Source organism: Chelonoidis abingdonii, chromosome 20, assembly GCF_003597395.2.
Source record: "Chelonoidis abingdonii isolate Lonesome George chromosome 20, CheloAbing_2.0, whole genome shotgun sequence".
NCBI lineage: Eukaryota > Metazoa > Chordata > Testudines > Testudinidae > Chelonoidis > Chelonoidis abingdonii.
The window spans coordinates 6738012-6760871 of record NC_133788.1 but is presented as its reverse complement, the minus strand read 5'-3'; the positions used below and the strand labels follow the sequence as shown (position 1 = coordinate 6760871).

Genomic DNA, 22860 nt, shown 5'->3' with positions numbered 1-22860 from the left:
ACCTCTCCCTGCTGCTCCAGACATGTGTCTGGGTTCTGATGCTTTGAGAGATCCAGGATGAGGTGGCAGGATGGGGAGGGTCGGCAATACGGGATGCTAAGAATATTCATTCAGTTCCTTGGTCGATCAGAACTTTTACATACTCTGCTTAAAATTAAATTTTTAAAAAAAGACAAAAAATCTTTCTGTGGTGTTTGTGAAGTGGTTGCTAACAGTAACAAAGATCTTAGACCAAAGGGAATCGTGTTGATAAAATTGTGATTCAGGGAAGCCTGCTAACTCAGACTGGTGAGTTACTAGGTTTGACATTATGTATTCCCCGCTCCCTCTCTCCCCTGGTGTTCAGCTGTCTCCTGCTTGTAGGCTGCAGTCCTGTGAAAGAGTTTAGTTAAATTCAATACCATGTCATGCCATTAGCACACTGGTCTCCTACGCCGGGGACCTCTGTTCATAGGCCTCCAAAGAACTGAATATGAAACCGTATAAAGGCAAGCTGTTCAAGTAATGGAAAGCGTGTAGAAGGGACTAGTAGTATATGGTGACGGTAACAGGAGACCTGATAGAAGTGTGTATAAAACTGCACATATAGAAGATGTCAGTCGAGCACGCCTAATTACCCTGTCTCACCATAATGGCCTGGTGGGATGATTATTGTTTTGTATTTCAGTAGCACAGAGCAGCCTTAGTCCCAGACTAGGGCCCCATCACATTCGGTGTTGTACCAGCACAGATTAAAAAGATGGTCCATGCCCCAAAGCGCTTACAATCTGCTTGCTGAATTTAAAAGTTCACTGATAAAAAACTGCCATAAGGAAATACCTTTGTATCTAAATAATTAACCTGTGAGACTTCCTGTCTCAAGATGCTGTTGAGGCCAAAAGCTTTGCGGGACTCAAGAGGACTGAATGTCTATAGGTGCACCTTAGTTCTCCTATTCTGTCTGTGGCATGTAATAGTCTAGGACAAAATAATGATACTGTGCTCGTAACTGCATCTTCCATCACAAGAGCTCAGCATTCTTTGCAAACTTTACTTAGCCCTGTGGGGGGCAGGTTAGCATTCCAATATGGAGATAGTGAGGCACAGACACGAAGTGACTTGTCTAAGGTCCTACAGCAAGTATGTGTCAGAGCTGGGAATAGAGCTCTGTGCTGCCTTTCCCTAAAACAATCTTTAAAAACGCTGTCGGGTTTGGTAACTTGTAGGGATAACTGAAGTGGTCCCTTCCCTCTCCAGCACCATCCACTTCTTGAGCTTCACTGCCTCCTACAGGACCCTCATGGACAGAAGGTTGTAGCAGTTTCTGCTGCTGCTGCTGCTTGACTCTTTCCCCCCAAAGATTTCCTGATCGCAGGGCTCATTACGCTCACTCCTGAACGTGGTAGTTAATCTAAATTATACCATTATTGATCAGTGAATCTCTGAAGGGTTTGGTGGCTTGGTTTGAATAGGCAATAGTTGCAGCCATTCATAAGTTAAAGTAGCCCCGGCCAAAGATGCTATAATGCCTCCTCTCCCCTCACTCCTGTAGTTCTGAAATACACAAAGATCCGTCCCAACAACTTAAAAATGAGAGGGAGTAGAGAGCGATTTAGTTTCTGCTGTAAATGCAATGCTTCAAATTCTACCCAGCTATGAATGTACAACTGCCATGGAACTCTCTGGGCCAAAGTCAGCTGTAGCGTAACAGGGGCATAAATTCCATGCCTCTTGTAAATTGGTTAGGGAATAAGTGTAAGCTGGTGCAGTGTGCACTGGCTTGGTATTAGAAAGCAAGAGGAGTGTGATTTAATGCAAAAAGGCAGAGCAATGGGTTTGCAGGGATGGGGTGGGGTGGCTAATAGGAAGGAAAGAGAGAGAGAGTGTGTGGGAGGCAGCTTTATCGCTGTCCATTGATTTATTTATTTTTTTTCCTCCTCTAACCTCTCAGCATGTAAATTGGCCCTTTCAGAGCCAAATTGAAGCAAGTTATCCTCCTTTTCCACTGGCACCGCCCTTGACACCCATGCTAGTTTTGGTCCAGTGTCAAGTTTTGCTCTCCACTGCATGTGTACATCCCTGTTGTAGTCAAGGAAGCAGACCAGAGTGGTACATCGAATGAGGAGGAACTCCATTAAAGTCTTTGGAGTTACTCTGCTTTTATTCCAGTGCAACTGACATCAGAGTCTGACTTGACATAACACTGGCATGCTGTGCATTCAGTCCTAATTTCTGGGGGTGACGGGCATAACTGCAAATCTGTATGCTTCAGCAATTCTAGAGGTGGTCATTTAATAGGATTTGGAATAAGTGGCATGATGCACAAAACTGTTCAGTTATTTTGCTTAATAATTCAAAGATTTAATCTGAGATAATTAAATTGAAGGTGTCATTTCAAAAGCTAACACTGTCTGTATCAGCTTTGTTAGGCTTGGCAAGAGCTGTGTCTTGTTCGATACAAAACGGATTTTCTTGCATGAGGGCAGGCGGACAAGCCTAATTTAATCGTATTTACTTCCACCATTTCTTGTTACAAAATACATTGACATAATGCAGAGCAAAAAGAAACCCGAATGACCTCCTGTGGATGAGAGCAAAATCCTTCTCTGGAGTTGAATGTCTGACAGGAAAGCCTCTTGCATCAAATTCCAACCCTCTGCCCACTCATCTCACCTTCTGAAGGGGACAAATTGTGCTATTAAAATGGAACCTTTGCACTTCTCCACACTTGAAAGTCTTTTCTGATTTGGGGGATGGGGGTCTGTGACTTTATAGTGTAATAGCTATTCTGAAATAACTCCATGTGTGGCCATTCCTCTTTTGGAATAAATGTTAGCTCCATGCATGGACTAGGAACAGCTCCAAGTGTTAGACAGCTCTTGCTCAAGAGGTGTCTGAGGAAATGCATACTTCTGGGGAAATTCTGCCAGGGATTTTGCCTCCGGAGACCCAAATAATCCCAAAACACTGGGAGACTGTGAATGTCTGCACATTCTGTTAGCAGAGCACAGTGAGTTCTCCTTTCTGTGGCTGCCCTCCTAAACAGCCCTCCTTGGGTTGATTTGCACACCACTGGCTGGCACAGTGTCTGTTTGGTCTTCTCCCCACTCCTTCAGTAAAGAAGCAGAGGAGCACATTCATGGATCGTTATCAGCTGATGTCCAGTAACTCTGAAGGGGAAAATTCTCCATCCAGCCATCGGGCTTCCTAGGCACACTTTTCTCTGCTAGATAGCATTAATCATGCACCCTGCAACTGCCTGTTCCAAAACAACATGTGACACAGTGGAGTTAATTGGCTTAATTTTAGCGTTTACCCTTCTGGTATGTAACCTATAGGTGGCTGAAACACGTGTGCCAAAAAATAGATGCTGGCTTGAAACACTCTTTCCGTTTGACTACAGTACAGTGAACTAGGAACAGCATAAGCTGAATCTGCTTGTTTTTGTAATAAAACGTTACTGCGTTCTCATTTTTTACATGAAATTATAAATGCAGACATGGGTAACTCCCCAACATCCCCACCTTCACCATTTTTCATGATGACTGTATGATGGACACACGTGCAAAAGGAGACATGCGGGATGAAATGCAGCAAACTTGTGTCTTGGAACTGTATTAGGTTAGATTATGCTCTTCCTCTTGCTGCGTTTACCTGCTCTCTCATTGCCACACCCAGTGCCCATAGACATCAATGGTAAGACTCCAGCCCTGATCCTCCACTATCTATGAGCCCCCTCGCCCGGATGTTGTGGACAGGGGTGTGTGTGTTTGTGCCTCCCTCTTTCAGCGGTAGCAAAATGAGAACAATTCAACAATTACAGTTCATGGGGGAGAGAGGGGCTGAGGGGAAATGACTCTTTTTAGGTCCTGTCCACACAGATTTGAAACCACGTTAGCACCTTTCTGGAGTACTGTTTTGTTTTATAAACACTGTTTTCACCAGAAAGGTGCTAATATGGTTTCAAATCTCCATGTAGACAGCCTGCAGATTTCTGCTTCTGTCTCGAATTTAACCTCTGGATGAGATTTTAAGATTTCTAGAAGTCTTTGGGGTCACTGGTCCTTTAGTCCACGAAGGAGAATTATTGAGCTGATGGATTTGTTGGAGTCACCACGCCTAATTTTTCCCCCCCTCCTTATCACTTTTAGGAACAACTGGTGAGTTTAATTAAACTTCTTTAGTCTGAAATATACCTTCTCAATAGTTCCTGCCTAAACCAGAAGCATTTTATTTCGATTGACTGAAATCAACTAAATCAGAAGTGCTGTTTACTGAACAGCTGATATGGAGCATTGTATAAAATATGGAGTAATGTAGCCATTCCTGTCCCCAAGATCATACAATGTGAATTTTCTTTGTTTTAAATCAGAAGTAGACACTGGAACTACCTCAGTGCAAAACTGGGGCAAGTGAAAGTAGCATGGAAACCAGGGTGCGCCAGTCAACTCATACCGTTAGGGCTTCCTGAGAAATAGTTAAAAAGCTCACTCCCCTCCTTTCCCATTCCCTCCCCACTATAGTGAGTTAAAATAAACAAACATGGTAACTTTCCATTCAGTGATGACAGACACGAGAGTCCCCCTCTTCCTGGAGATTCTATCAATTTCCACTTGTCAGCAGGTTGTAAATAAAATTATGGCTAGATTTATTTTTGTATTTTTTTTGCAAGCTCAGGAATTGAGCCTGCTGCAGGACAAATGTATAGGTTTGGTTACACATGTGAGGTATGTTTCCAACTATGGCAGGCCCAGAAGGGAACAGCCCAGTATTCTTAAAATTAAAGTCTAGTTGGGAACCGCAACATGCACTGTTGCAACACTCTCACTTAAGACTTTTGAATTTGCAATAGTTTTATTAACACAGTTAGTTAGCAAAATTACAAACACCCCCATCCAGCTAGGTACAGGGAGGTACTACAGAATGTGTGTCTGACCATCTCTATACTAGGCATCCTCACCGTTTCACCACCAGTGGTTGTCTTACTGACATCTGCCAAGAGTTACATCTCCCAGTTCGCACAGGCCAGGATATAACTTTTATAGTGTGATAAGCTGATGCCACTTTGCCTAATGCATGTTCAGTAGGAGTGTCTCCCTTTTCCATGTTTGTATTTCCTCACCCTACTAATGTTGGGGTGCCCTTCTCCCATAGGTCTTAAGCTTATTAGCATATAGTTAAACTAGTTACCATGGCACTCTTGTAATCAGACATCTGCTGATGTTCATAACTGAAAATATCCCAAGCTGGTATTAAGCAACCACAATATGCTAGTTTATCAGCAGTTCAGTCATTACGGAATTCTTTCTTCTGATATCTTACGATCTACGGTTATTCCTGGTTAGCTGCTTATGCTGAGGCTTTGGGGCCTTATGCCTTGTTTAGCTAAGCTATTGTCTTCAGGCATTGTAGGCTCATTATATTACTGCCTTAATTTATACCCATGTCTTATCTAGCAAATACCTATACCAGGGGGTGGCCAACCTGTGGCTCTGGAGCTGTATGTGGCTCTTCAGGGGTTAATATGTGGCTCCTTGCATAGGCACTGGCTCCAGGGCTGGAGCTACAGATGCTAGCTTTCTGATGTGCCGGGGGGGTGCTCACTGCTCAAACCCTGGCTCTGCCTCAGGTCCTGCCACCACTTTGCCCCTTCCCCCGAGCCTGCCATGCCCTTGCTCCTCCCCCCTCCCCACCAGAGCCTTCTGTGTGCTGCAAAACAGCTGATTGCGGCGGGTGGGAGGTGTGCGGAGGGAGGGGGAGGTGCTGATTGTCGGGGCTGCTGGTGGGTGGGAGGTGCTGGAGGTTGGAGGCGGGTAGCAGATGAGGGGCTGCTGATGTATTACCGTGGCTCTTTGGCAATGTAAATTGGTAAATTCTGTCTCCTTCTCAGGCTCAGGTTGGCCACCTCTGACCTATACCTATAGGCTACAGGGGTGCTGTGAGGACTAACTACTGAAATTTTTTTGTAAAAGGAGTCTTGTATATCTGATTTCCAAGACTGGCTATTGCCCTCTCTGTCTAGAGGGCAAAGGTGTCCTGTGACTGTCTGATCTAGGCCAACTTAAAACCTGACTTGTCAGCTGGTCATATAAGAGAGATACTCCAAAGAGCTAAACTGAAGTTACCTTTTAGTTCTGAATGCATCCAGGGTGGTTAGTTGTAGCAGTAATTTCCACAGTATGGCTCCTACTCTTGTGAGTTCTGTCCTCAATGGGTCTGGGAAGCCTTGCTGATCGACAGTTGTATTCTAGTGGAGTGGAGCTACATGCGAGGTCCTCATTGCAGAAGGTGTTGATCTCTCAGGGGAGTTAGGGTTTGTACCAAGCAGGGCTCTGAATATCAATGTAATGACCTTGAACTGGACTGTGTTTGCTGGTGAATTGGGGTGATGTGTTCCCAGGAACCTGTGGTGTTCATTGGGATGAAATGGCAACCTGAAGTTACCCCCAAAAATGACATGCAGGACAGAGATTTTTTTTTTTTTTCCAGACAGCTCAGGGATTTTGCTACCCAATTCCTATTCATTTTAATGGGGGTTGTGTATCCAGTTCTTAGATGACTTTGAACATAGTCTAGATTTAGAGAATGCAAATCATATGAATTGTGATAAATCACAGGGTATTGTTGTTGTCTCTTGCCCAGAGGACTATTGATTTGGCTCTGTAACTTCAGCTGTTTGGTGTCTAGTCAATTGCACAACACTTAAACAGAAGGAAGCCTAGAGGTAGCCTTTCCAGGTCTGTCTGTAATTGATCTGTGACAGTCTTAACTGGCACTTTTGATGGGAGCTTTATGACTTCCCCCTGAACGTTTGGTGCATGTTTTTGTTTTCTTTGGAGCCCGAGTTGGCTTCTCCTGCCTTTCGTTTGGAGGCTCCAATGATCAATGCCTTTAGCTGTGGGAATTGTTGCAGAAAGGCGAGTTCCGTCGTCATTTATGGGGCACGGCAAAAACAGACGAAGTAGAGAGAAAATGTATTATATGCCAAACCGCGTCCTCAGAGCTCTTCTTATCTGATATCTACAGCTGTACTTGTTTAGTGTTAATATTCTTTTGCTTAGCTTGACCTTTTGATATAGAAAAACAAAATGTATGGGGTCCTCTGAATGAAACTAGACATCTTTGTTTGGCAACCAAAATTATCTCTAATGGTATTTATAATGGCTCTGCCCAAGAATATGTTTGATTCATTTTTATTGTATCAGGACCAAGTCTATAATACTAATCAACTGGCTTTTCCAAAACCACCTCCTGGTGAAAGCCATCTGAAGGCGTTTTTGTGGCTTTGGAAACTAATTGGACTGTCTTTCTTGGTTGCCTCCATAAAAGGTATCAAATGTTCTTTAAGCCAGCATTACTCTATCAGTTTAGAATGTAAGCCCATCAGGGGAGTGTACCCTTGAAAAGGAGAATAACAAAACATAGACGATAACACAGAATATTAATGCAGGGGGTAGATCCTCATCTGGGATAGATCTTCAAGTCAATGTTAACTGTATAATTCCTTCGGGGCTGAGTGTTCATCCAATGAAGACCTATTGTCACTTTTGGATCGGACTCTTAATAGAGCTGAATATCAGGCAGTGGGTTCAGTATAAATCCCAAGATAGATGAAGTGTGCGACACTAGGACTGTCTTACTGTAGGACTAACCTATTCTGCATAGAGCATTAATGGGGTCTGCACGCTCACACATACGCATCTCTCTAAGGAAACTGGCTATTCTTCTGGTAGCACAGACTGACATTTCAACCTTACCACCTAGCGCTGCCCTGTAGTGGAACAGCATAAGACTGAGAGGGCAATGGAGTCTCTTAAACACACAGGACCAAGATGCAAATAGTGCTTATTTAAATGATGATAAAAAAGGGGGGGGAGTGAAAAGCTTGAATAATTTCCTCAGAAAGCCAGTTTGTAACTTAAGCCTTCCTAGGGAGTGATCCAATGTGCAGTCTAATCATTGTATGTGACTGTTTAATCTACTGTTTCACAAACAAAAATACTTCTAGTACCATAGCAACTTGGTACTTCTAGTACCATAGCAACCAAACATGGTTTGGTGCCTGTGGAGGATAGAGCAGTTTCTTGATCCAAAGCAAACCTGCCTGCTTCATGCATTAATGTACATTTTAAGGTAGCCTTGCAAAATGTTCAGTCCAGGCACAAAAATAGACTCACCTGCCTTTTAATGTGATGACTGAGGAGAATGGGAGAATTAGATGTTTTACTCACCAGTCCAAAAACATTCCTGGCCCCGGGCAAGTGTGTGAGTTGTATTTTGTAAGTCTTCATGGATACAAAGGTGTCTTTTTCAGTACGCAGCTGAGCTAGAGGCAGAATTGCCATCATGTGTGTGAAGCCTGTGCATGTCAGGAGGAGAAATGGCCCATTGGGAGTCTGGGCCGTCTTGATATTTTGTACTGCCACTCATCACTGTTGGAATTCTCAGCTACATGTAAAAATACATTGACAACAGTGAACTCCCTGATCACTTCTCCATTTCAAGATGTAAAAACCTCTTTGGAGTAGATAGTTTTAGGGAGAAGACAAGGGTTGATGTCTCTCTCATTCTGGTTATGGTGGAAAAGATTTATAAAAGAGGAAGGTTTTCCTTTGTTTCCTAAAGCTTTGTATTTTGGCTCCTCAGGCTCCTGACTCTGGATTGATCTCATCTCCTCTTGAAGTTTGGTCCACAGCTGGATTTCCTCAGCTGAGAATGCTTTGTCCCTAGCTCTCACAGGCTTCATTCTGGGCTTTGTGATCAGTGTTGCTCCAAAGGAGTTTAGCTGTCTTGACTGCAGTGCCACTTTGAAAATACAGTCTGTGGGTGGTTAAAGTCTGCCGCTAGTTACTCATGCCACCCCACTGGCCTCTTCCTTGATCTCAGTGGATTTGCACAGTGGGTAGAATTTGGCCATTTTTCAGTTTAGCATAGGACTTTCTTGTTCTAGTATTTGTGAACAGTTCCTAATGTCAATCACTGTCTTTGTCATTAGAGCTGGTTGAAAATGTTCTGATGGAGCAGTTTCCTGTTGGAAATGCTGACTTGATAGCATGGAAGCATTTTGTTGGGAACATGTGGATTCGTCAAAACTTTCTATGGAAACCAAATAAGCAGGCTAGTTGGCATGTCTTCTGCCTGGCTTGCGGGTGGGCTTGCAGCTTCCTAGCCCGCTCATCTGTGGGTGTTGAAGCAGCTTGTTCTGTTGTGCTGGAAATTCCACCACTTCAACATTTTCTTCCAATGTAGAACAAAACAAAATGCCAGCAACCCAGAATTTCCCACAAAATGGAAAGTCTCTTCTCCACTCAGCTCTCTTCTTTATCTGTGAGCATTTGAGTAGCAGTTCATCTGAATAAACTGCCAAACTGGGAGCTATTCACAAGTGTTCAGTGTGTCTATTTGCCATTTGCTAGATGTGATTGCTCACATGGTATGTTTTCTGCTCTCTTATTGGGTGACAAATATTTAAACAGAAGAACAACTTCTATCTAGGAAAAACTGAAATGTTTGTGATTTACTAATGTTTTTATGAATGTTTAGTGGACACGGGAGTATTTGTGAATAACAGACCATGTGATCCTCCAGGTATAGTAGTGTATTGAATGAGTCATTTATTCACAAAGAGTGTCAAATCTTAATTTTTTTTTTCTATCATCAGCAGTCAACTCTTGTTCCTGCTTTACCCGTCTTCTGAAGGTTTTCCCCCCTTACCCTCTTCTGAAAGAAAGCTGTTGAATGTTGCCCTAAGAGAAGTGCATATATAAAGTTTGGGAACCTTTTTGGTTTGAGAACATCAGTAAAATGTTAAGTAACCACAGTCCTAAAACAATATACTGTACTTCATCTAAAAAGAATCTGTTACACATTGCAAGATCTCTGGGCATTCTATGTAAAATGATACCCCACAAAGAAATAGAACTTATTAATGAAAGTTTTGACAGAGAAGATTTCATTTTTAAAATAACGTTCCCCATAGCTTTTATAATAATTAGGTTTGAAACTAGGCCATGCAGACACAATAATTTCCAGATTGGGCAATCAGATATTGTCCCTCCTATCTCCAACCTTTTTTTCTTTTTCCAGGGAAGTACGGGACTCACAGGGCACTTTATACTGGAAGCAGCTGATGTTGTCTTGCATGGACAAATGGGAAGAAAAGAAAAAAGATGTTACTACTGCTCCTCCCTGCTCCAAAACAGCTCTAGGGCCAAATTCTGCTCTCATTGATGCTTTTGTAACCCCTTCACTCACTGATTCCCTCCATCGTATCTATGTTCTTCTAAAGCGCTCATCACTGTAGCATCTGAGTGCTGTCCATCTTCTTTATCTTTTCCATCTCACAGTGTACCCCCAGTTGCTAAAAATAGTGGTAGTTATTAATGTGGGTGTAGTGTATATATTTAATACATCCACAGGAACCCCTAAGGACTTGAAGCATGTACAGCCAGAAAAAGCAACCACATGCTGCATAGGGCTTGCTGATCAGCATCTGACCTGTTCATTTAGTTTAACATCCTGTTTCCAACAGTGGCTGGTACCAGCAACTTTAGAGGAAGCTGCAAGAACCCCACACCCAACAGTTAATCTTCCCACAGTACTGTTTTTCCTTACCCTCAATAGCTCTAGATTGGTTTATGCTCTGAAGCATGGAAGCTTGTAGATCTTTTTAAAAAACAAAAAAATTAAATTCCCTACTGTTGTAACTCAGGTTATCTGTTCTGTATATCTCCAGAAAGGTCAAAATCCTTGCTGCAGGGGTTTGAGCTTCCTTCTAATTCTGGATCACCAGCATGTACTCTGTGAACCAGTGATGGTATGCTAACCCATCCTGCAGTTGCACCTTCATTTGTGGCGTAGACTTACTCAGTATTTTTGTAGTGTTCTACAAGGTTTCATGCATGTGGTTCTCATTGGTTCTAAAGGTTGTCTTGCGTCACACCCAGCTCCCCTTCTCAGCTTTGGAATGGTGGGTAGGGGATGCAGATAGGGACCTATTTTAGAAAAGGCAAGATACCCCACCTTCTAGATGTTTGCACGTTTTAAAACCATTTGGATAGGGCCTTGTCCTGTCTGGATGCAATGAAGCCAAAATGAGGCCCCAAATTCTGTTCCCTTGTTACTTTCATTCATGACCTGGAAGAAGGGGTGCCAGAAATCTTTTGCCAAAGCATTTACCACAGTTTTTGTGTTGCCTTGACACGTTGGCTTGCAGTGATTGGAGAGTATTGACCTGGGAAGAAACAAATGGTAACCCAAGGTCAATGGAAAACATTTGTTTTGGTTGGGTGGGTTGGTTGGTTTGGTTTTGTTTGTTTGTTTTTACTCCTTTACCGACATGTTGTCACTGTCTGCATTAAGGACTTTGCACCAGTGTTGCATCAAACTAGCCGGCTCCTAATTCAGACCTGCTGCAAAGTGGAGCTAGCGTCAGTGCTGCTTGACGCAATGATGTACAAAGATACACCAATGGGAAGCCTGCTTTGCACCAGTGCAACACATCAGCATTGGAGATTTGCACTGGTGTAGTGACATGGACAAAAATATCCTTAATGTAGACAAGTTCATTATCTAATAATTTTCTAGGGACACAGGTAACATTCCTTCTCAGGGGATTCTGCCATAGATATGCTCAGTGGGGGCTATATAGTTTGACCCACCTTTATTTAAAAAAGAAGGGGCAGCTGGCATGCTGATCTGTATGAAGGGCCCTCGACTTTGGAATTAATCCGTAACTCGGTCTAAAACTCACAGAGCATGGTGAAATATTCCAGCAAGAATGTTCTGATTTAGACAGTGTCCAACTTCCATTTTTTTAGTACTTCACTTCGATTTTTCCTGAGATAGAATAACTCAGCTAGGTATCTGTTTTTTGGAATTAGATATAAGTATCTATATAAGATGAAGCCTATAAAGTCTTACTCTCTTTTGTTGGTGTTCTAATAAATAAGTGCTTTAAAATATTTGGCCATTTTTAATATTGTCTGACAAAACTTGACTAGTCAGTTGACCAGTTATTTTTGGACTGGTCAAATGCCTAACTCTAATTTTCAGTTGTTTGACTGGTTGATTTAATTGTGCTGTGAATTTGATTTGACCTGAGTGGTTTGGTTTTTGTCGTATAGTTTGTCTCTCAAAATTTTTCAAAGTGCCTAGGTTCAGGGATATGTTCCTTCTTATATACATATATCAAAATAAATCGAGAACACCTTATTTTTAAGGATCCCAAAGTTCTTTACAAATATTAGCATCCTAACATGCAGGAGAGGAAATAATAGTAGTAATAATTGAAAAGAGGGGTAAATTTAGGCACAGATAAGTGACTTCAAGATCCCACAGTCTTATCAGTGGCCGAGCCAGGAATACAAGTCTAGAGCTGACTCTTAGACCACTGCTTTCCTCACAGACCACCCTTCCCTACTATGCACATGTATTTCAGAACTCGTCTTTTTGCACGCATTCACAATTAGTAATTTGCAGTGTTCCCATTATCAACAACATCTCTCTTTAATTTATTATCATGCAGAAGATCTAAGCTTATACAAAGCTGTGCTCTGGCTGTGTTCCTTCATGCATTATTTACGGTAGTACTTCTGGTCCTCAGTCATCCAGTTCTGGCGAAAACTATTCTTCCTCCAGTTTCCTGCCATTTATCCTTCAAGCCCTAAGCCAAATGCCTAGATGTTCCAATTACCACACCTTGGGCACTGTCATTAACCTCTGCCTTGGAACTAGGAACATTTGTCAAGTATATTTTCTCAGGATAGTTTAGGGTGAGGGTAACAGATCCCTTTTTAAAGGAACAGTGTCAGATTAAAAATGATGTGGTGTTAAAATAAATAAATAAATAAATAAATAAAAAGCCTTCCTTGTAATACAAATGCCCCTTTGACTAATAAAGTTGAAAGACATTTTAAACCATTGACATTTTCTGTATTTGTTTTGTTGCTGTGTTTGCACTTCTCTGTTTGGACAAGGAAAACATTCTAGTCCATTGTGTACTCCGAACACAGACCCTCTTCGAGCAAAATTTTAACTTTTAATCCTGAGTAAAGGTGGCAAAGGATCCAATCCTTTTTTTTTCTTTCTACTCCAATTTCACTTTCAAGTTCTTGTGCTGTGATGTCTGAGTTAAATAACAAACATTTGCTGGGGAGCATTTTTTGTTTTTAATAAAGCGCCATAAAAATCTTTCAAATAGAATTTTAAAAGCCCCACATTTCTATTGGTTTTAAGCTTTGAGAAAACTTGTTTGTAGAAAAGCTAAATTTTGGGGGCAAAAACTGACATCCCTTTAATTATGGTGATGACAAAGAGCAGCTGGACTCAGGGGAGGACAGGGAGAAAAGTCTTCTACTGTTCTACAGTTGTAGTTACATTTTTGACCTGCTGCTTGATATGATGATGGATACTTTTTGAAGGCAAGAGAGAGAAACCACCTAATCTAATGTGCAGACTTACTGTGGATGCATGGTTCCAGATTCAGAAGTCACTAAGTGGGAATGTTGAACTGAGTGCAGGAGAATCTGAATCTCATTTACACTTTAAGGGCTGGGAAGAGAAGGTTTGAGAAGGTGGAGGGGGTGTGTGTGCACGCGCACAACTTTACTTACGCAATCTTTTGTGCTTCAGCAAACAAGTTGCATCAATTTAGATTCCCTTGTATCTATTTAGTGTAAGCTGAATTATTACTTCATGCATCATCTCTGCATTTGTCTCCAGGGCGGCAGCATCATTACAGATGATGGATTGTAGTGCATGTTCTCTATCATCTTAAGAGCCAAAGAATGGAAATCTTTCTTAGGAATTGGTTTCCTGCAATATAGTGTTGTTTCTTTCTCCTCCTCGTTGTCCTGCAATTGCTAAGGATGAGAAAGTTTGTTTGACAACAGGATCTTTGTTTCTTAGGAGTTTATCAGCTCCTGCTGTCTGTTCACTCACTTGGAGCCATAATATTTGACCTGTGACGACATACTAGAGTGACCAGATGTCCCGATTTTATAAGGACAGTCACGATTTTGGCATCTTGTTCTTATATAGGTTCCTATTACCCCGCCCCCCCCCCCCCCCCCATCTGATTTTTCACATTTGCTGTCTGGTCACCCTACATCATACAGTTGCATCCATGGCAACCATCTGGGATGTCATATCCTGTGGATTAGAACTTCAGGTGTGGGGAAGTACGCAGCAGAAGAGGGACGTTTGGGAGACTAGAACATCCTGTCTTCCTGCAAACATCCTTGCTAATGAAGAACCAGGGAACAGAACTCAAATATGAGAGGGGGCCTCTGAGCCACAAACAGATTCCCAATGTTCTGTAAACAGGGCTAAGAATGTGGTTTCGAAATCAAATGTGTGTCTTCTGTGCAAGCTATCATGCTTGCTTACATTAAGTAACAGTGGGAGATTATAAAGGAGACCAGGTGAAAATGAGCTTTTTAGTGAGAAGCCTAGCTGCTCAGTTATGTCCGAGGTGTTTATTTCCTCTTCCTGCATTTTAATGTCTTATGTTTACCAACATAACATCTCATCTTGGTGAGCTGCATATTCCAGCTCCTAACTGAGCAAAACTCCCATTGACTTCAAAGTGAGCTTTACTCAACTAATGGTCAAAGAATCTGGCTCATTTTCTTCTGTTATAGCCTCAGGTCGCTTTGTGGTTTCATTTTGTCGTCCTGCATGTTTTGCTGCCCTCTGTGTCACTGGCAAATTTGATCATCATTGAATTTACACCAAATAAACACCCAGCAAAGAAAGAGACTTGTTAATGGACTTTATGTGCAGCAAGCTAAATGGGAAGACATACATGGATGTGTGAGGAGGCGTGGGTGTGCTACTTTGAAGCTGAGGGTCTAGGCACATATTATTGAAACTTTCAAGGAAGAAGAAGAAACTCTTGTCTCAATTGTGTGTGCTTTATTGCTTTGGTGTAAACTGCTGTATGGACCTCTAGTGGTCCATGGATCACGGCCTGTGAACCACTGGCAAGGCACAGTACATGGCTATAACGGATCGCAGAAGTTCTCAGGCAGTGTTGTAAATATGAACATTTTATATAAGTAATCTTACTGATGGAATGTTCTATTCTGCTTTATGAAGTTTGTATTTAAAATGTCTGAAGCTGAGCTAACTTTAAAAAGCCAACCAAAAAAATTACCTGGCCAAAAGAGGGGGAAAAAATTCCGAAAATGAAATACAGACCTAGAGAAACATTGTCAGGTCAAATTTCACCCCATATTTAGTTCTTATGTTTTTTAAAACACAATCGTGAAGCATTTCTCTCTTATATTTGGTAAGTGTCATCTCTTTTTTTATTTTTAAATATTAAGAAAAGTGTGTATGTATATGGTGGTGGGGGGTGTAATATAAAACCTTGCATCCTTTGCAACCCAAACCCTACAGCGTTGTGCTCATACTTTAACCACTGGTCAGTGAAAGTGGCTAGAAGCTGGCAGCTGAAATTAATAACTCCTTTTAAATTGTCCTAACAGAGAAGCAAAAACTAAAAACAAACAGCATAATAAATGGTAAAGAGTGAATCATTTTAAAAGTTCTTTCAGCTTTAATAGTCTCAGGTGATCTAAAATAGTTGTTTGCAATATTATTTTAAATGATGATGTCTCTGTACAATTTCAGTGGTGCTGGGGAGAAATATGCAGTCTGTGTACCATGGAGTCTGCACTTGGCTTCTTGTGCTTGCTTAGAGACAGACAAAATGTTAGGAGACCTTTAGGGAGCAGAACCACTTGTATTTTACAGTGCACCGTCCCAAATAGTTAATAGAACAAAACTTTTTGAAAAAAGGCAAGTTAATTGTGACACAAGGTCCTTATGTAGCAAATGACTCTTACTTGTGTGTGTGGTATTTAAGACAGTAGTGTGCATTTGGTTTTTATTACTACGACTACTATAGAATACCACAAAGCATTCAGACAAATGGAAAGAGACTTTTTCGCAATTCGTATGTGCCACAGCTAGGAAGGGGGGAAATTCAGTTAATTCTGCACTGAAACACCTGCTGCAGGTAAAGCTTGGGCTAGATATTTCAGAAGTAGCCCCAGCCCCAGTAGTGAGTAGCCCCAGCTCCCACTGGCCACACACAGCTCCTGTTGAAGCCAGTGGAAGCTGGGGCTACTCCATACCATGGAAGGGATGTTCAATACCTTGCTTTGACATTCCATCTGGATTAGATCAGGGGCTATCTTGGATCCAGAGACCCCATCTATGTTCAGTCCAACTCCCTCCCGCCTTCATATGTGTCTTAAGAATTCTTTATTGGCTGCCTTCAAGGTATCATGCAAAGTTAGTTTATTTTTTACCATTGTTTTCCTTCCTCTGGGCTTGATTCTCCACCACTGGAGTCAACAGAGAGTTTTACTTTACCATTGACTTCAGTGGCAACAGGATCAGATCCTTTGTCACTAGCTCATATGTCTTGCAGGTTACTTTTTCTTTGCTCTTCTTGTCCTTTGCTCTTCTTGTCTGGGCCATTGATCCCAGTTTAAATTTAATATATTGTTTCTAACTTTTGTCCAGCTCTGAAATTATTTTGTGATGGGTGTTACAGATTGGGTCCCTGTAAGGTGCTGCGTGTCCCAGCTGGCATCAGAGGAGTGAACAGGAAAAAGAATTAGAAAATGTTTAATACACACAGTTTTTTTATTTAGAGTTTGTGAACGGGCAGCTTTCCTAATCTGCTGTGAAATCACAGCCCATGTACAATGTAAAGGACAAACTTACCCCTTCGCTGAGTTGGGATTTGGCTTTATTAACCCCAAACAGCAGTAAGATGACATGCATCAGCTCACACTTTCTCCTCAGGCGTTGCTGTTCCAAGGGTTCCTCCCTCAGGACTGCTCAGCCTCACCCTAGTGGACCACTTCTATCTTCATTGTATCCAAGTAGGTTAAAGAGAGACGTACCTCAGTGAGTCAGCAAAACCCTTCACGCTTTCACAGCAGGATTGGCACCTGGTAACAGGGTGTTTTGCTTCTGGTGGAGTTGGATAGGAATAGGTTTTCTGCCATGCAAATATTTTCAAGATTTCAAAAATTTGCCCATTATACATCGGGGAGAAACCGAGACCTTTCAATGTTTTTTGGGGAGAGAGGGAGACACCCTGCCACAATAGCCTAGTGGTAAAGGCACCTATCTGGGGTGTGGGAGACCCAGACTGAAGTCCTTGCTCTGCCTGATTCAGAGAGAGTTGAACCTGGAATGTACCACTCTGAGGGCACAACACTCCAAGAAACCCTGGTGGAAGTCAGTAGCCCTTCAGGATTTGCCAGAGCCCATTACTGTGTGACACAGTTGTTCAGGGCTCCACCTGATTCAGAGGGCTTGAACTTCAGTCACCCACATCCCAGCTGAGTGCCCTCACCACAGGGCTATTGTGTGTGTGTGTGGGGGGGGGGGTCTCTGTCACACACAGACACCCCACTCTCCCAAATTCCATCCTGGTGCTAAGAAATCTTTCCCGTTGAAACCAGCGCAAGTCAATATTTTTAGATGAAGAACCGTTTTTGTCAGTAACTTTGACAAGCTGTAGTTTAAAAACAAATTTTCAGCCTGTTAGAGTTGCAGTGATTCCACTTTTCTAACTTAAGATTTTGTGCAATGCCAAGAAATAGAGTAGTTAGGTGAATTTGGTCAATGAATAGCTCCACCTGAGAAGTCAACATAGCTGTGGTAGAGAGCTCAGGATAGACGGGGAACATCAATGATACTCTAGGTAAAGCTCTCTCTTTCTTTCAAGGGCACACTATATCTTTAAAGCTCAGAGTGTTAAACATATTGCAGGCATATGCTCTCCATGCAGAAAACCACATAACAATAAACCTAATGCTGAAAACCACATTTAAAATGAGGAAAAATCACTTTGTTAATGTTTTGTTTTATTCAATTTCTTTTAGACTTGGAACAGAGTACAGTCTGCTTTTTGGCTGCTTACCAGAGAGTTGGCATGCTCTGCATGGCAGAAATGTAAACTTCAGGGGGACATTGCTTTTTCTTTCAATGCTCTCTTCAGACAGTGGTTTTTTAGGTTAAAAAATGTTAGCCAATTGCAGCCTTATGGGGAAGCCAGTATGATTTGGTGTCTGAGTAACTGACTTTTCTGTCCTGTTGGGAATAATGTCATTGACCTGGAGTCATTTTAGATCTTGTTAGCCCAATGATCAGGGCTGTTGAGTTTTCAGCATGTCATCATTTTTGTAACCTTTTAAGGAAATAAACAGTATTTACAAAGGGAAATAAATGCAGACTCCACGCTCATTTATTTGCAGTCACGTCTCCCCAAATCAAGATGCTTTATTTGGATTTGCAGGACAGCTGCAGTGCTTGTCAAAGGCTGACTGATTTGGAATTTTCTGTGCCCTCATCTCGGTCGTATTGCCTATCAGATTGTCTAACAGCAGAAGCAGAGGTTAAAAGGGTGTCTTTTTTGCATGGAGTCCATCATATCTTTATTTGTAAATTATAGTCTGAGTTTGAATAGGGGAAGGTGATTTAGTAAAAGGTACTTGGACCAATAAACTCCACGCTTCCTAATTTTAGCTGAACCTTGCCTGATTACTTTAATGTGAATGACATAATATATTCTCTCCCTATTCATGAACATGTCTGCAAGCCTCTGGAGCTCAATTGCATTGCTTGCTTTCATCACCATTTATCTGTCTTCTAGACAGGGTCGGCCCACAACATTTTGGCACCTGAGGCGGGGAGCTCAAATGATGCCCCCATGCTCCTTCACTTGAGCCAAAACTTTGAAAGGTCTCAATTCTGCCTTCTTCCTGTTCTACTCTTCTCATGGTACTGCTCTGCTACCTACCCCAATAAAGGAGAATTAACATCTTAAAATGCCATGTTCAAAAATTTTAAGTAACACTTATATTTGCTATTCAGATGTTTGAAAGTTAACTTTTCTTGTCTGCATAGTAAACACTGGAATTTTTCTGTTTGAATAATCAAAATGGTGCTTTCCGTGCTGCTGAAATTTTTCTTGAAAGGGCTTTCAGTTCATCACCTAAATCACTCGCATCAATATCGTGCATGTCATCATGTGTCAACACTGTCTGTAGTGCCCTGCATTGCTGGTGTAGGTGGTCTTCAGGTATAGTAAGGAGTTTTGGAATATCATACAATATCCCAAATATACTGCTGTGTTCCTTGAGCTGCATGAAATGTTCTTCAACTGACTGTATTGCACAATCTAGCACCTGGTTAAAGCATTCAACTTTGAATTGTTGTTTGGGGTCTCTTATGCGATTATCCCATGCCTTGTAATCAAAATGTCATCTTCGGTGACTCTTGTATTCTTGAATGGGTGGTAAAATAGCTTCAGTGTGATGTTCCTGTGCCAACTTCTGTGCATGATTCAGAACGTTTTGAAATCCCTCAGCTGACCGGTAAGACTATAGGTATGACTTTGCTTTGTCAAGTTGTTCCATTGCTCCAGCTATATAAAGGTCAGTACCTTGGAGACTCTTGCTTGCAACATTTATTTCAAACGCTATGTCACGCACAACACTAAGCCACGTAGAAATTTGAAGTTTATGTATGTTTCTGGTGATTCCATTTCCCTCTGTCACTGTTCTCCCACAAACAGTTTCTGTCATACCATTATCCTCCATAATGGCAACTGTGGCATCATCTATCTTTCCAAGTTGGTGTTTGAAAGGCTTTATCACCTCCACTTGACTTTCCCATCATGTGGCACTCAGTGGTTTCAGTGTCACAGAGGATGTTCCCAGATGTTGCTTCAAAATTTGCCATCAATGAGTTGATGCAGAGAAAAATCCATAGATGCTTTGAATTACATTTAAAAAATTCAGCAACCTCACTAGAAGCTGAGTTGAGGCCATTTCACATCCTGTACACTTGCATATGTTCTCTCGCCCTGGTATTGTGTCTGCCTGCCTTGTGTCTCCAGTGGTCTCTCAATGCGTTCTCTTATTCTCTTGGTAGCTCTTCTCTGTGGCAAAATCTGATCACTCCCTTCGACAATAAACCCCTTTTGGGTACCAGCAAAAGCAAAATAAATGAGCACACACATCTTCCATTTCCTTGTCTTCGGTTCTGTCTCTTGTGTTACCAGATACCATGCTTTCTCCCTTCCATCTTGCCTGCTGCAACATTTGAAGAGCACTGTGCTTAAGATCAGTTCTATAATGAATGCTGAATAACTTTCATCTCCTGGCATTATTCTTTACAAATTCTCCTGCTTATTTTATAGATCTCCCAGTCCTCCTCACTCTCAGATTATACTTAATATATTTGTAGTAATATACATATGTTTGTGTTTTTTTTTTTTTAAATCTGCTTTTTGGTTTCTTGTGGAGCTCTTTCATCCTGTTTCGACTTTAAACCTGGCTAGGTTTCATTTTCAGCCACTCCTGCGGTTCCGTAAATATCTCCCACTTCTCTGTTGCTGATTTTCCTACACCCATTATAGAATCCCAATCAAAATTCCTGAAGGTGTGTTGCACCTAGATCTCGGTAACGAAATAATGTGTGTGCGCCTTTCTGTAGCACGTGCAGTACTCTCAAGGGCTCTTCAGCTCTACTGGTAAGGTCACAAGCCCTTCAGTGCTCTGAAACATTTTGATGTATGGAATCCTGTGTAGCACAGCTTTTAAGATGGGGAGCAACCCACTGCGTTTGTTCATGCTAGCTATTCAGCAAGCCACATGAGAGAGGTTCTCCTCTCCTAGACACATGTTCACCCCCTGCCTCACTTTGTGTAAATATTATACCAACCACTAGCTGAGTCATTTGGAATTCCTGAATGATCTGATTCCTGGATTTTGCCTCTATTTACTCTGGAGATCTGCAGTGACCTCCAGAATCCTTTCTCTAACTTACTGAATCTCTGCCCCTAACAAATGTCAGACAAATCTTTAAGTAATTTTCTTCTTTCTGCAAACTCTCTATTATATCATCTCCCCCTGCACCCCCAGTGATTGGTAGCAAACTCCTTCTGCTCTTAAGTGCCCATGCATCAATATGGGGAAAGTCCAGTCAGTGTTGGGATGTTACTGCTGCCTTTCAGTGCATGCATTCAGCTGGTATGCAGCAGTATGGCATGATAGCACCTCTCTCAAACTATCTTACTCTGCAAAATCTCAGTTGTCACTAAAAAGCACAATAAAAAAGGCTACAGATGTTTATAAAGAAACCTTCAAAGAGTGAACCGCGTGTACCTACCACCACGATGTCCCTGGGACTCTGCAGCGAACCTGGAACAATGGTTCAGAGATGTTTTTATAGCCTCTTTCATCTTAGTGAGGTGTTAACTCAGATGCCCAATGATGATTTAAATGTGAAAGGTGTTAATTGTTTATTTTCTCTGTGCAATACAGGAGAGGGATGATCACAGAGCTGCACAATTTATTGCGAATGACCTCTCATTTTAGTGCCACGGTTTGGCAGGCGCCATTATTTATTTTACCTAGTCAAGTAGGGAAACAGGCCCGGTCATCTTAAAGCCCTACTGCATGGAGCCAAGCTCAATGACCTGAGTGGAGCTCAGAGAGCCTACTCCATCCTATTTTAAACATCTGGACAATCTGCTGTGAACAGGGTCTCACTTTTGACTCACATGGGCGGAGCTTATTTTGTGGGTGGTGCTTGGAAAAGTACCTGATCCCAGGTAATACAAACAACAGTGTAAAGCACTAGGGACATCCACATCTCTGCAAGAGCAAAACAAAACCTCTTCAAAGGGCCATCTCCAACATACAGAGTACTTGGTAAGAATACCAGCACGTCACGGGTGACCCACAAAGCAACCTTACCTAGGAGGAGAGGGACATTAGGACAGTCGTAATGCTGCAGGAACAGGTACCAAATAGCAGAGGGGCTGATCAGAGGTGACAGACAGTGGCTGAAGGAAATGGCAAGAGTTTAAATGAGTAACAATGATGAATCCTGGCACTGTGATCAGAGAAGAAAAAATGCATTTTCACTGGTCCGTGGAGGTGGGAGAACAAAGACTCGCAAGAGAACAGAGTAACACGAAAGGCGTGAATGAAATTCAATCCAGAAATCAGTCAAAACAGCTGCAGCCTGTAAAGAGAGACCAGGGCTTAGGCCAGAAACTAGCTGCAGTGTGAAAGAGCTGCTGGGAATGGAGCACCCTTAATTCATTTATTGTGGCATTTAGACAAGAACTATTTGACAATGGCCATTGACCTATTTTGGCTAGATAGGCATTCCCTTGCTGTCATTATCATCACCTCTCTCTGGAGCTCACTGCTAACACAGTGATATCCCATCCTTAAGCCCCTTCGTTTTCAGTTTAAACCGATCTTTACCAAAATCCCGGGTTTTGCAAAAAGTATTATTCATTTTCCCCCCCCCGCCTCCGATTTTCACCCTACTTTTTGTATCATTCAAATAGATAAAAAATAAATTTAATAGGAAAAAAACAATACATTGCATGAGATTTATCTAGTACGATAACACATTTGTCTGTGTGTATATGCAAAGCTGCCTGTGGAAGGAAAGCTATGCATTAGTCCAGAAGCTACACACAATAAACTAACAGGAGCGCACGCAAGCTCTGAAGTGTGTGCGCATCTGAACGTACCGATGAATCTCATGCCCATCACGTACATATTTCAAGCAGCTAGCAGATAACCGTTTAAAGATTTGACACCCTAAAATGGGAAAACAAGTCTGTTTCAGAATATGGTTCAGAAGTATTCAAAATTTTTTTTAAAAAAAAACAAAAACAGGAGAAAAGGATGAAGCTGACTGAATGCACTGCAAATGGTGTGGCCCAATTATTAAATGTAAATATTTATAGGCTAATAGTTCTAAGTCTACAACAGTAAACTGTTTATTCAAATGAAAAGTTTTTTATTTGGGGATTAGAGAGAG

General features: G+C 41.8%; 1 protein-coding gene across 1 annotated transcript in view; it reads left to right on the top strand.

Annotated features, from left to right (window-relative positions):
* Positions 1-22860, top strand: part of COL26A1 (collagen type XXVI alpha 1 chain) — a 219028-nt gene that overhangs the window by 89397 nt on the left and 106771 nt on the right.